The sequence below is a fragment of the Sander vitreus genome, chromosome 4 (assembly GCF_031162955.1).
Source record: "Sander vitreus isolate 19-12246 chromosome 4, sanVit1, whole genome shotgun sequence".
In the NCBI taxonomy this organism is placed as follows: domain Eukaryota; kingdom Metazoa; phylum Chordata; class Actinopteri; order Perciformes; family Percidae; genus Sander; species Sander vitreus.
Genome location: NC_135858.1, coordinates 9,503,727 through 9,518,870, shown reverse-complemented (window position 1 = coordinate 9,518,870; position 15,144 = coordinate 9,503,727). Strand labels below are relative to the sequence as shown.

General features: G+C 42.6%; 1 protein-coding gene across 1 annotated transcript in view; it reads left to right on the top strand.

Moving 5' to 3' along the window:
* Nucleotides 1-15,144, top strand: part of vstm2lb (V-set and transmembrane domain containing 2 like b) — a 30,386-nt gene that overhangs the window by 12,587 nt on the left and 2,655 nt on the right. The gene's annotated exons all lie outside the window — the stretch shown is intronic.

Genomic DNA, 15,144 nt, shown 5'->3' with positions numbered 1-15,144 from the left:
AGCGTTAGCTTTCCACCGAGGTTGAACCGCTGATCTTTTCAATTCTAATTTGGGCCACTTTCATAAATATGTGGTCCTAAATCAGATACAGGTCAGATGTTTTGCAATGCAACCTCAGTCTGAACAGTCATATATGCTTTTATGTCACTCATTCACCCGCCCCTTTTGCCAGACAATACAAGATACATACATCCTGGTACTTTTGGGTGTATTGCATTTGTTTTTGGACATACTAAATATTACAGTAGTACTACTACTACTTTGACTTTCCCTTCTTTCCCCATCACCTGACTGCCCTGCCCATCTACACACCTGTTCCCACTTTCCTCATCAGCTCTGTGGTTACCTGGCTTTCCTTGTCTACTCTACACTTCCCACTTCCCCAGATCAGTCCTGCAGTACATGTTCCAGTGAGAACAGGTGTGGTGATTTGATGTGAGGGTGAGGTGGACACGGAGAACACTGTATAAAGCTATAAAATAAAGAACTTTTGAAATTTAAAAATGAGTTACCATAAGATTCACAATCTTGGTATGGTACAGACTTGAAAGGATATTATCTAGTTGGCTGCTGAGGAATCTTGACTTTATTTTGACTTTATTATATGGTAAATATTGTATAAGCAAGTTTCAATGAGAAGTTACGAAACACAAGTTAAGTGTACACTGTCATATGGACTCAATTCTTTAGATTGAGGAAAAATTTCATTTAGGTGACAGTGACTCAGTCGCCTTGTATTTTTTTCATTATTCATGACAGCTCTCTGCAGACTTTACAATCCTTGTTAGTCTCTGAACTGCCACATCCACACATTTGGGATGTTCCCTCAGTTGTTTTTTTTTTTGCAATTAGTATGCACCAATATGGAGTCATTTTTTGTATAATTAATGCTTATCATTTTGGTTAAAATTGCTCCTCACCTGGATTGTATGTCCCCTCCCTCCCAAATGTAATGTTTCCAGAGGCCTGTACTACGAAGCAAGATTTGGCGTCCGTCACCGTGGTAACTCATGCTGAACACCTAACCTTGTCAGGAGCAGGTTAAGTTGGAAATTAGAGTTAAAGCACCGCCTACTGACCAATCAATACTCGATTGATAACGGCGTCACCGTTCTTAGAAGATCAGGTGGAGCTCGGTGCACAGAGAGAGAGAGAGAGAGAGGGGGGGGGAGAGAGAGAGAGAGAGAGAGAGAGAGAGAGGTGTGTGCTTATAAAAGTTAAAAGATTTAGAGACGGACAACAACGTTAACATTCACTGATGGGTATCTTTATGAAAGATTTAGATATTTAAGCAGAGGGAATTACATATAGGCTATTTGTCGGCTTCTTCAGCCGTGTGTTGCCAGTACGCACATCGGTTAGAATTATGTTTTGATATGTTTTTATTTTCTCTCACGATCGCTTACCACTGCCAGGGTTTCAACTGAAATAAAAGGCTAAAGCAACGACAGTTCATAGAAAGCAAAAGTGTAATTATGGTCAGATCTTGTGGATCCTTGATGGGGAAGTGACCAGTGTAGTCTAATGTATAGCCTACTATTATAGTGGGTGTACTGTAGCCTACTGTATATTGGCCAGAATCTGCCTTTGGGGGAGGAAGGGGGCATATCATAGTGGGGGGGCCTGGGTGTCCTCCCCCAGGAAAGTTTTAAGCATTAACGACTTCATTTCCTGCATTCCACGATACACTTTAATGCACCAATTTATGGTAAAAACACCTTTATTCAGCCTATAGATGTTAAGACAAAAGCACGGATGACATGTTGATCTTGATTCGTAGTACAGGCCTCAGGGATCAGTTTCAGAAAGCAGGTTTAGTGAAAACTCTGAGTTTGTTAACCCTGAGACGAGGGAAACTCTGGGTTTTCTGTTTCAGAAAGCAACATGGCATCATGACTTTGCGTAAACATACACGCCACTTTCCTAAAGCCAAATGGCGTGTTATCTGTACGCATTTTGAGCTATCCACGTGTATGTCTATGCTGTATACAGCGGATGTAAACATACACACCACGTGGCATCGCCACGTGCCGTGCTATCGCGAGAACGTCACACGCGTGTAAAAAAGAAGGGAAAGAACATTGGGAAAGGCTTTAGTAACACTAAAAAACGACAAAAACATGACGGTGACGTTGTACACGCTTAGGGAAACAATAAACAGTTGGGTTTAGGAAAAGAACATTGGGGAAGGCTTTATTAAAAAAAACGGTTGATATACGCGACACGCAGGACACGATCAGAATAGAATAAAATACGCTTAATTGTCCCTGAGGGGAAATATGTCTTGGACATAGTGCTACAATCTGTTGCTTCACAACCTAAACAACATGTAACAGAAAAAAACATTCTAAAATCAACATAAAATAAAATACAAATACAATACAATACAATAAAATTAACATAAAAATTAGATCAGCAAAGCGTCCTAAGACACAAAAGAAGGACACACATGACAGCACAGACAACACAACATCCTAAGAATTAACTGTAATAATTAAAGTGCTAAGTGCAAAAAGTGCTTGTGTATTTATTGCAGTTCAGCAGCTTGACGGAAGTTGGAATAAACGATAACTTTAGTCTGTGACTCGCTCTGAAACGTTTTTTAAACATTTTTGTATTGTTCCCTGGACACAGACCACTAAGAGCCACAGTATTGCAGGTGAATGATGTAAATAAATCGGCCTACTTTAATACTGCCTAAAACGCTGGTATCGGTATCGACAACAAAGATAGAAATAATATCACATCCATACAGGGATAGTAGTATACAGTTCTTAAAACATAATAAAATATATGACACACTGGTATCGGATCGGTACTCGGTATCGGCCGATACGCCATTTCAGGTATCGGAATCGGTATCGGGAAGCAAAAAATGGTATCGGACCATCTCTAGATGTAAACCCTTTGAAATAAAAGATTATGAATTATAATTCTGTTAATGATGGTGCTGCAGCCTCAGAATGGGATTAGAAGGCCTAGGACTTTTTCGCCTGCAGGATTGCACCTAAATGAAATAGATTATAGGTTCTATACAATTTCACCAGTAATATTATACTTATGATTAAATATATATAATATATGATATTAATACACTATATTGGAACTTACACATTTACTCTTGCAGCAATTTTCTCCCATGCAAATTCTTTCTCTTTTGCAGTAGCCGCCGACCAGTTTGTTTGTGGTTGTTACCATGGTGAATCGTAGTAGCAGTGCTCCATTCATGCTGCCTTTTTATAGTGGTGGTGCACACGCTTAACTCTGAGTGAACCAACTCAATTCAGCTGTTCTGGAACCGAAAACTCTGAGTTTCCCATCTCAGGGTAAATCAACTCAGAGTTCAGGGTTAGACTCAGAGTTTGTTAAACCTCCTTCCTGAAACGGACCCCTGGTGTTAGAGGATGCCAATCACTACATCTTACAGTAAAGGAGTTCATCTTACAACAATGACAGCTCAGGTAGTGAGGTAGAGAAACGTTTTTAAAAGCAACAAATAGAAAACGATGACAGAACGTATCATCAAAGTTCCATAAAAAAAGCTGTAATGGAGTTTTTTCTTCTCCGGGAACCATCACCTTATCGTGGTGGAGAGGTTTGTGTGTCCCTATGAACCTGAGGGCTGTGTTGTCTGGAGCTTTGTGCTCCTGGTAGGGTCTCCCAAGGCAAAGTGGTCTCAGGTGAGGGGCCAGACAAAGAATGGTTCAAAAATCCTATGAAAAATCGAGGAAGGGAGGAAGTGACCCTGCCCGGAGGAAGCCCGGGGCCCCCGTCTGGAGCCAGGCCCAGATGGAGGGCTCGTCAGCGAGCGTCTGGTGGCCGGGTTTGCCACGGAGCCCGGTCGGGCACAGCCCGAAAAAGCTACGTGGCGGACATCCCTCCATCCCATGGGCCCACCACCTGTGGGAGGAACCGCTGGGGTCGGGTGCGCTGCCACATGGGTGACAGTGAAGGTCAGGGGCCTCGACGGACCAGACCCGGGCAGCAGAGGCTGGCTCTGGGGACGTGGAATGTCACCTCTCTGTGGGGGGAAGGAGCCGGAACTTGTGCGGGAGGTGGAGCGCTACCGGTTAGATCTGGTGGGGCTTACCTCTACGCACAGTCTTGGTTCTGGAACCATACTCCTGGATAGGGGGTTGGACTCTTTTCTTCTCCGGAGTTGCCCAGGGTGTGAGGCGCCGGGCGGGTGTGGGGATACTCACAAGCCCCCGGCTGAGCGCCGCTACGTTGGAGTTTAACCCGGTGAACGAGAGGGTCGCCTCCCTACGCCTGCGGGTTGTGGGGGGGAAAACTCTGACTGTTGTTTGTGCATATGCACCAAACAAGAGTTCAGAGTATTCGGCCTTCTTGGAGGCCTTGAGTGGAGTCCTGCATGGGGCTCCAGTCGGTGACTCCATAGTTCTGCTGGGGGACTTCAACGCGCACGTGGGTAATGATGGAGACACATGGAGAGGCGTGATTGGGAGGAACAGCCTCCCTGATCTAAACCAGAGTGGTTGTTTGTTGTTGGACTTCTGTGCTAGTCATGGATTGTCTATAATCGAACACCATGTTCGAACATAGGGATGCTCATAAGTGTACTTGGTACCAGAGCACCCTAGGCCAAAGGTCAATGATCGATTTTATAATCGTTTCATCTGATCTGAGGCCATATGTTTTGGACACTCGGGTGAAGAGAGGGGCGGAGCTGTCAACCGATCACCATCTGGTGGTGAGTTGGGTCAGGGGGTGGGGGAAGACTCTGGACAGACCTGGTAAGCCCAAACGGGTAGTGCGGGTAAATTGGGAACGTCTGGAGGAGGCCCCTGTCCGACAGACTTTCAACTCACACCTCCAGCGGAGCTTTTCGTGCATCCCTGTGGAGGCTGGGGGCATTGAACCCGAGTGGACAATGTTCAAAGTTTCCATTGCTGAAGCTGCGGTGAGGAGCTGTGGTCTTAGGGTCTTGGGTGCCTCAAGGGGCGGTAACCCACGAACACCGTGGTGGACACCGGTGGTCAGGGAAGCCGTCCGACTGAAGAAGGAGTCTTTCCGGGATATGTTATCCCAGACGACTCCGGAGGCAGTTGCAAGGTACCGAAGGGCTCGAAGGGCTGCAGCCTCTGCCGTGAAAGAGGCAAAGCAGCGTGTGTGGGAGAAGTTCGGAGAAGACATGGAGAAGGACTTTCGGTCGGCACCAAGGTACTTCTGGAAAAACCGTTCGCCACCTCAGGAGGGGGAAGCGGGAACCATCCAAGCTGTGTACAGTAAGGATGGGACGCTGTTGACCTCAACTGAGGAGGTAATAGGGCGGTGGAAGGAGCACTTTGAGGAACTCCTAAATCCGACTAATACGCCCTCTATGGTAGAGGCAGAGCTGGAGGATGAGGGGGGATTGGCATCAATTTCCCTGGTGGAGGTTGCTGAGGTAGTTAAACAACTCCACAGTGGCAATGCCCCAGGAATTGATGAGATCCGTCCAGAAATGCTTAAAGCTCTGGGTGTGGAGGGGTTGTCTTGGTTGACACGCCTCTTCAACATTGCGTGGAAGTCTGGGACGGTGCCTAAGGAGTGGCAGACCGGGGTGGTGGTTCCCCTTTTTAAAAAGGGGGACCAGAGGGTGTGTGCCAATTACAGGGGTATCACACTTCTCAGCCTCCCCGGTAAAGTCTACTCCAAGGTGCTGGAAAGGAGGGTTCGGTCGATAGTCGAATCTCAGGTTGAAGAGGAACAATGCGGATTCCGTCCCTGGTCGTGGAACAACGGACCAGATCTTTACTCTCGCAAGGATCCTGGAGGGAGCCTGGGAGTATGCCCAACCAGTCTACATGTGTTTTGTGGATCTGGAGAAGGCGTGCCCCGGGAGATACTGTGGTGCCCCGGGAGATACTGTGGGAGGTGCTGCGGGAGTACGGGGTGAGGGGGTCCCTTCTCAGGGCCATCCAATCTCTGTACGACCAAAGCGAGAGCTGTGTCCGGGTTCTCGGCAGTAAGTCGGACTCGTTTCAGGTGAGAGTTGGCCTCCGCTAGGGCTGCGCTTTGTCACCAATCCTGTTTGTAGTATTTATGGACAGGATATCGAGGCGTAGTCGGGGTGGAGAGGGGTTGCAGTTCGGTGGGCTGGGGATCTCATCGCTGCTTTTTGCAGATGATGTGGTCCTGATGGCATCATCGGCCTGTGACCTTCAGCACTCACTGGATCGGTTCGCAGCCGAGTGTGAAGCGGCTGGGATGAGGATCAGCACCTCTAAATCGGAGGCCATGGTTCTCAGCAGGAAACCGATGGAGTGCCTTCTCCAGGTAGGGAATGAGTCCTTACCCCAAGTGAAGGAGTTCAAGTACCTTGGGGTCTTGTTCGCGAGTGAGGGGACAATGGCGCGGGAGATTGGTCGGAGAATCGGCACAGCAGGTGCGGTATTACATTCAATTTATCGCACCGTTGTGACGAAAAGAGAGCTGAGCCAGAAGGCAAAGCTCTCAATCTACCGGTCAGTTTTTGTTCCTACCCTCACCTATGGTCATGAAGGCTGGGTCATGACCGAAAGAACAAGATCCAGGGTACAAGCGGCCGAAATGGGTTTCCTCAGGAGGGTAGCTGGCGTCTCCCTTAGAGATGGGTGAGAAGCTCAGTTATCCGTGAGGAGCTCGGAGTAGAGCCGCTGCTCCTTTGCGTCGAAAGGAGCCAGTTGAGGTGGTTCGGGCATCTGGTAAGGATGCCCCCTGGGCGCCTCCCTAGGGAGGTGTTCCAGGCATGTCCAGCTGGGAGGAGGCCTCGGGGGAGACCCAGGACTAGGTGGAGGGATTATATCTCTAACCTGGCCTGGGAACGCCTCGGGATCCCCCAGTCGGAGCTGGTTAATGTGGCCCGGGAAAGGGAAGTTTGGGGTCCCCTGCTGGAGCTGCTACCCCCGCGACCCGACCCCGGATAAGCGGATGAAGATGGATGGATGGATGGAGTTTTTTGACAGACAAGTAAAACAAATCCATTAGTGAAGAGAGAAATTGAAGGGCGCATATTGTAACGCCATTCACTAGCACACACACTGACAGGCCAAATGGTCATTGTAGACTGTAATACAGCATAGAGGATCATATTCTAAGATGCTTTACTACTTTACTGTTTGACCACAAGGTGATTATGATATGTCAGAGTTTTCTATTTATACTGCTTGTCTCATTTCCTTCATGTGGACCTTTGCCTTTACCAGCCTGGTCAAAATGTCACCAATAAAGCCTTTTTACAACAGAGCTTTAATTTGTGTGCAATGTACCTATCTGTTATTTTTCTTTTTTTAAGATTATATTCTGGGCATTTTTAGGCCTTTATTTCCGACCGGACAGCTTAGACTTGAAAGGGGAGAGAGGGGGAAAATGACATGCAGCAAAGAGCCGCAGGCCGGAGTTGAACCTGCTGTGTTGAGGACTAAGCTTCTTTATATGGGTGCGTGCTCTACCAGGTGAGCTACCCAGGCACCCCCACCTATCTGTTTTTATTACATTGATGTTATTGTTATAACACCTGACCCACTGAGGATTTTTTTATTTTATATGTTTACTCAACTAATGAATATTTTCATTAGCCATTCATCTAACTATTATTTTCTTGATTAAAGGGGAACTATGCAGTTTTTTTAGCTTAATTTACCTTAACTGAACAGCTTCGGAATCATTGGAATGGTTGTATGACTTTTTTCGGGTTGAATGGTGGTCATCTCACTTCCCCCTAGCGCCTGTGAGCGGAAGCACCACCCTTGCAACTAATTTTATGTCAATTAAGTAAGCGATCAATAAACAACCGTTGCAGGTTACCACAATCATCATGTAGTAAAGATAAGTCAGACACATATCGGACAGCTGTGTAACGGCACATCTAATAATAAAATAACCTGTAGCATTTGAACATATCATTTTGTCTGTTCACTGACTGATTTTACACGTGACTATTTTAACTATTTGCCTTTCTTTTGGATTCATGCACTCTCTGGCTCATGGTCACATCTAATGATATTGCTAGTGGCTATGGCTATATGACACCAGGAAATGTGCTGTTTTTTTGACAAAAAAATATGTACGTCAAAATAAAAATGTGTGCACATTATCAACATACACAACCCTGGAAAAACCTTTTTTTGACCAATATTTAGTGTGGCATACTACAAGTGGAGTAATATTTGCATTGCATAGAGTAACATGTCACAAATATGTATTTGAATCCCTCTCTGCCTTTTATTCTGTTAATTAGGCTGTTTGCCTCATTGCCCTTCACTGGAAACAAATCAGTGGACAAAGTTTATTATATGATAGATTCAAAGAGAATAAAAACATTTGCATTTCAGCTGTGTGATGAGGAAAGAAAGTAGAAGGCGGAGTTAGCAAAAGTCCAGTATTTTTTCTAATGCTTACAGCACATAATATGGGGAGTCGCTCATAAATGTATTTTTATTTTTCTGTCCTCCATTTGGTAAAGGAGTTCATTCCTTTAATCTGCTTAGAATTGCTGTGATATCCTGTGCTTTGGTTTTTTGGTTGGGAGAGGTTTGTGTGTGTGTGTGTGTGTGTGTGTGTGTGTGTGTGTGTGTGTGTGTGTGTGTGCGTGCGTGTACGTGTGCGTGTGCATGTGTGTGTGTCAGAGAGAGACGTTGCAAAACCATAACTGAACGGGCTCCTTTCTGCCTCACATCCATTACTTTCATGGACACTGTATAAGGACACCCTATGCATTATGGCTTGCATAAAACATGCAACAGAATCACACAGCAGCACCGTTATGGTTCATTTATGGTTCAGTTTTCTTTTTTTACAACCCACAGGGCACCACACACAGTGAAACACATACACACACACACACACACACGTCTCCCAGGATGCTCAACACCTGCCAGAGCCAGTGGGCAAGGCTCCAGGAGATGTAGTGAGCTACTCTGAGAGTTGGAAGCATCGCTTTATGCCACACACCAGAGAGCCAACAGACACAGATTGCCCACTCAGCGAGAGAGCCACAGAGAGTAGGAGAAAGTGTAGAGGGGAACTGAATTAAAGGAAGGAAGGTGAAAGTACAGAAGAGGCTGAAGTGATAGATGAACCTTTAATAGGTCGAAAGTAAGAATAAAAGGCAAATAGGAAAGGGAGAGAGGAGTAAAAACGTAGTGTCAACAATATGAGGGGGAGATTTGTGGGAGATGTTACTGAGCTGGAGAGAGAGAGCGAGAGCAAAGAAAGGATTTAAACAAGAGAAAGGAAGAAGTGGAAAATTGAGAAAAATCTTGCTTTTGCAGAATTGGGTCTTATTGGTTGGCTGGGGACATGGGAAAGTGCAGGAATTACCTTGCAGCTATAAGCCTGTCCGACTGTAGCTCTGGACTCCACATGCAGCTCTGTCCTTGACTTTGACTTTGAAATGGCTGTGGAGACTCAGCAAGCTTCATTAATTCTTCACCAGTTCTCCTTTGTACTCTACTTTAGTTGTAAGTTGTGGAAAATGATTGTCTATTACATTTGAAAAGGTGTCAATGGTTGCTTTTAGGAGAAAAAAAATGACATAGTGTGAAATCACTATCAAATTTGGTATTGATTAGTCAATTGTTGTATAAAATAAAGACAAATGGTGACAGTCAGATATGTATTGCTTTTAAAGACAAGCACTGTAATCTTAGTTAATCTTAGTAACAAATGTAAACAGCACATACACAGTAAGATCGGTGGGAGATTTTCCACTCAGAATTGTTGGTAATTTTTGAAGAAATGAATCTTGAATTCAAACACAGGTAGACAAAAGCAGGCTTCTCATTGTTAGCCAGCTTGATTTTGTTGGGAGGAGGTCAGTGTATATTTTGGTCATTCGATTTTCATTTCATTAACAGGTATTAAATAACAAAAAACTAATGGTTATTTGATTATCGTTTTAAAATACAAAATTTGAAACAACAAGGCGTTTTGTTTTTTTTCTTTTCATTGTCAAAAGGGGATGGGAGAAATTTAAAATATGTTTTTATTTTCATTTTCTATTCCTTATAACAAAAATAAAATCACTCGAAATTCGAAACGAAACAAAAATGCTTGTCGGTAATTATAAAAATACAAATTTTGTATTTTAAAACAAAAATCAAATAACCATTTGTTTTTTGGGGTTTTTTAATACCTGTTAATGAAATGAAAATCGAATGACCAAAACATACACTGACCGAAGGAAATGACAATTGTCATTAGCAGATTTTATCAGCTGTAGCTAGGTAGCTTAGTAGGCTAACTTTAGCTTCATTAGTTGGTTTAAAAACGGCTGTCTCTGGCTCATTTTAAAACAAGAATATTGTAAATGGGGTTTTGAATAGCATATGCAAATGATATAGTGCTGAAGGATTGAGTCTGAATTTTACCAAATCCAACAGAGCAAGACAGAGCCACTAAGATTGTCCTACACTCTGATATAGTAGCATCCAGGACCCGCTCTAACGCAGAGAAGAAATAACATGAACAGGACATTTTCTTTTTATCTAACCTGTAACCTCTTGGGAAAACTGTACCATCCCTGGAGGTGATTGATGGGTTAGGTTACTATACAGTAGGTTGTAGAGCTAGACCCCATATTAGCCTATTGCAGATATATCTGTATCAGTGCATATGTCTGCCACTAACAAGAAATTGCAGTACAGAAATGTCAAACTAGGTTTGAGGCAATTTAGAAACAATAACACCATAACATAATTTGTCCACCAGAGAGCACTGACAAGTTTTTTTTCGACCCATTGATATAAAAAAAATAATCCAGTATTGGTTGGGCAGTAAGACGGTACGTTATGTTAGAGCAGATATACATTTTTTTTCAAACTATTTCTTACAAGTTTGCTCTTGTGTTTTTGGTTTTCCATCCTTTATTGCTAGAACCACCAACCATTATTTTACCCAACTAACTAGATGTTCATTTTGAATATTAGGTTGACCAAATGCAGTTTATTAATTTTGCAATTGTGCTTTATTTAATTGCAGACAGAAGAAGTCAAATGTTTTTTGTTTTTTTTATATAATTCATTAAACAGTATCAGTATCACTATTACTACACCCATGCACACCGCTTCAACGTGGAGAAATCCAAAGCTCGAGAGGCCCGCCATTGCCTATTTGTGGTTGCTATGATTGCTAACTATGATGTTACAAACACTGTTTAATGGAGGGGGACAGCGAACGGACAATTGATAAGGAAAGCATAATCCATTGATGTTCTATTGGTCAACTAATCAAATAATAATAAGATAGGCCTATTCTTTTAGCATTACTTTAGTCAAAAAAGATTGTTTGATGCTCACTTGTTTTTGTGTTGTTTACTGTGTCCCACAAAGATCTTTTTGTCTGTGGGAACCTAGCCGGTTCAAAGTGACAGATGCTGCTGTCTGTACTCTGCTGCTAGCTGTTGATACTGTATTTTGAGCACCCTGCGAATACTAAGAATACTCAGATGATTGAAATGCCATCCTCTGTTGTTTTGCTCATACATTTTATGCACAGTGAAGTTCTCTATTCCAGGCTTCATCTTTGGCACCATATGTTCAAAACACATTACAAGACATGGTGATTAGTTTTGTCACACCCTCTGTAGTGCCCCTCCCCCTCTGGGAGTGCTAGCCTTGAATGATAAGATGTAGAGGAAGAAAAAATGGAAGAAATAACAAGAATATAACTGAATAGAAGTGAAATTTTTTTTTTTACTCTACAGCACCTCTTCAAACATACCTATAAAGTGCTGTTTCAAACATAAAGTTAATATTGTTGTTAGGGAGGTTAACCATTAACCATTAACCGACAATAAGAATTTTGACAGATTAATAAAAATCCAGTCCCTCCAGGATTTCGCGGCCTTTTTTTTTAGATTGTTGCGGCCCAAAATGCCTGATTTCACAGGAGCTTTTGTAAAAAGTTGCAATAAAAGTTGCGATGTCTTTTGTTTATAGTTCTTTAAAAATAAAAAAGGAAACTTGTTTTGGGGAGAATAAAATTACTCTGGGCTGAGATTTCCTATGTAACCTTACTAAAAAGGCTCAGGATGCTGCAGATGTTGGTACAATATGAAAATGGCTGGTGGACAAAAAAATAATTTATTGACTGAATCAAATCTGAACATGTGTCAGTGGCTTGTTGATCTTTACATTGTTAGTTAATTTCCTAACCTGGCCTGGGACACATTCATACGATTTGATAAAGTAACGCTTCTTATTGGACTTTAACTTATCATTGCACTTACAATAACGAGCGTAGCTGTCCTCAATTTAGCTCATCGTTTACGTCTCATCTCCGGTTTTTCCTGCAGCCACCGTGTGCGATTGTGTGTGTGTTTGTGTGTGTGTGTGTGTGCGCGCGTCAGTCGCAGGGGGAACTAAGCAGCCCCGCCCACTGCAGAGAGCCGACAGGATTGAAACAGCAGCCGCTGGGATTGGTTGAAGTCGCGGGAAACTTCATGTTATTGGTAAAATTTGCGGAAAAGTTGCGTCAAAATTGCGATGTCGCACAATTGGCCATCCTACACACAGAGTATGATGCGGCGGAGACGGGCTGGGACAGCTGCAGACTTGTGTTGGTCGCACGGAAGGTGCAAGCGCTTCCAGGAAAGTGGCTGCATGTGCCCACGACAATGCACGTTGTAGCTGTGCGATTGGTACATATGCCCAAGCGTCCTGGAAGGGTGAACTGGGACTCTTGAACTGAACTGAACTGTTGCCTGCTTGTCGGTAAATGGTTAATGATCGGTTAACAAGGGTCGGCTATCGGTCAGAAAAAAAATATCTAACTTAGCATCCCTAACTGTTGTAGAAAGAAGAATCACCGGCAAGAAACCATAAAGAAAATGTCTTTTCTCAGAAATGTTTCAAAACACAAAGGCATCAAATCAGCATTTTACCTCAACTTGGCCCCTTAACAATTTTGTTTTTTTCAATTTTCATTATTAGTCCAAAAGAGTAAAATTAATTTGTGGCAATGAATTGATTGAATGTATCTTTTCTGTCACCAAGTATTGATTTAGCCGTACGAAAAAAACAAAAGAAAAAAGAAATAATTGGCTGCCTAAGAATTGCAACTTACAGTTTTGTAAAATAACTGCTACTGTGAGCTCCTTTTTTCAAAGGTTACATTACAGTTTAATCTCTGAATCCTTTAACTTTCTAATATTCATCAGAGCTTTCCATCAGATGCTATTTCCGAATCTCTTGGACGTGTTCAGTTCAGATTGAGTTGCTTTGTTATCCTGAAAGATTTTCTTGCCATCAGGAAAGGCATGCATCATCAGATGAAAGTGAATCATTATGCCAGTTGAGATTACAGTCTACAATGGCATGGTAGGAACAGTTAGTGCTACAGGAAATTGTCTCAGAAAATATGTCCCACTGTGCAGTGGAATGAATCACAAGACATCAGTGCAGAAGTATTTCATGTTTTTTCCTTTTGCTTTACACAAAGCTGCACTGAAATAAAAATTCTTACAGAGAATTATTTGTCTGTTTGGATCTTGTTATCTTTCTTACAATTCTGTATGTTAATTTCATTAACATATCAAATTGATGTATTGAGAGCTGCCTCCTAACATGAGCTTCAGAAACCAGGTTGCCATGTCAAAATGCATGCATGCATAAAACAATTTAAAATCTTACATAATAAGGGAACAATCCAAGGATTTAAATCCTAAATATTGAGATTTTTTTTTTTTTTTAGGCCTACAGTATAATTTAGGCTAAATTTACATTGCTATGTTTTGGATTTTAAGCAGAGTTTTAAGCCGAAAGCGATCTCCGTGCACACAAGTGTTTTTAGCTCCAGTAGAGCGGCCGTTGAGGGCTCAGAAACGCCAGAACAGTGTGAATGCGAGGTGTAAACGTAGTAAGAGATATTTGTTTTTAAACCAAAACGTAGCATTGTCTTGTCATATAGCCTTATCCAGCTTGTTTATCTCTTTAAATAATATATATTATTATTAGTTCTATAGTTCTAAGTATTTTTTAATGTTGTTGTGACTTTTAATTGATTGACTCAGTAGCTTAGCAGGGGTGTAAAGTAAATGTGTTTTTTTAACTTTGGTGAATATAGATGTGAATATAGCTGCAGCTTTCAGCAGAGCCAACAGTGGGGAAACATGAAGTATATACTTGTCTGTAGCTATTGTGTACAAGGTTCAGTGCACTTTTATGTCCTGCTCTGTCCCATTTGCTTCTTAGCACTGTGTGTGTGTGAGTGTGTGTGTGTGTGTGTGTGTGTGTGTGTGTGTGTGTGTGTGTGTGTGTGTGTGTGTGTGTGTGTGTGTGTGTGGCTTTATTTAATTTTCTCGGTCCTCGACTTGTTAACCCTATGCTAAAGCTGTGTGTGTGAAGAGAGGAAGTGGGCTCATCCCACATTGTCCAATCCACACCAGAAGACAGCCGTGTGTGTGGATAGTAATACTTCTCGACACACTCACCTCGGTTCACTTTTGCCCTTGCCCTTCTTTTCTCTCCTTTCCTTCTTTTCCTCTTCCTCTAACGTTCTTGGCCCCCGTACGACTCCATCCTTCAAGTACATCTCCTACTGACAAATGAGGCCACTGCCTGGCTGCAAGCAGCGGTGCATCAAGGACATGACTCCTGAAGGCCCAGTCGCTCAAATGACACCAAAGCCCTCTCCACCGTTCCTCTATTCTTAGCCTTTCTCCTCACATCTTCCTGTCCAAGCTGAAGCTTTGCACAAGAGCCAAGACAATGTCAATTATAAATACAGTGACTGACTTCTCTCTTTGCTAACCTGGTCTGAATATTCTCAGTCTGTGTGTCTTTTGCCAGGTCTCTCTGAAAGAGGATTATTCTAAGACGTAGAATATTACCTATAGATAGAACAGACAGATTATTCTCTTATCACACTTATGGTACTAAAATGTGTTTGTCTCACATTTCAAATATCCAGAGTCAGTACATAATGGGTGATTTTTTTTATTTTTTTTATTTCAATGTGTGCATATAATGAGTTTTAAGAATTTTATTGTTGTATAAAATGTAGTGTAAATTAGTTGGAGCTTTTAGGAGGTTACTTATGTTTTGTTTTGTTTTTTAGTTGGAGCTGAAGGTATTCGAATACATACTTGTCATCAATCATACACATCAGTCAGATGTACATGTACATAGAGGTACATTTATCTCAGTTGCTGTCTCCATTTTG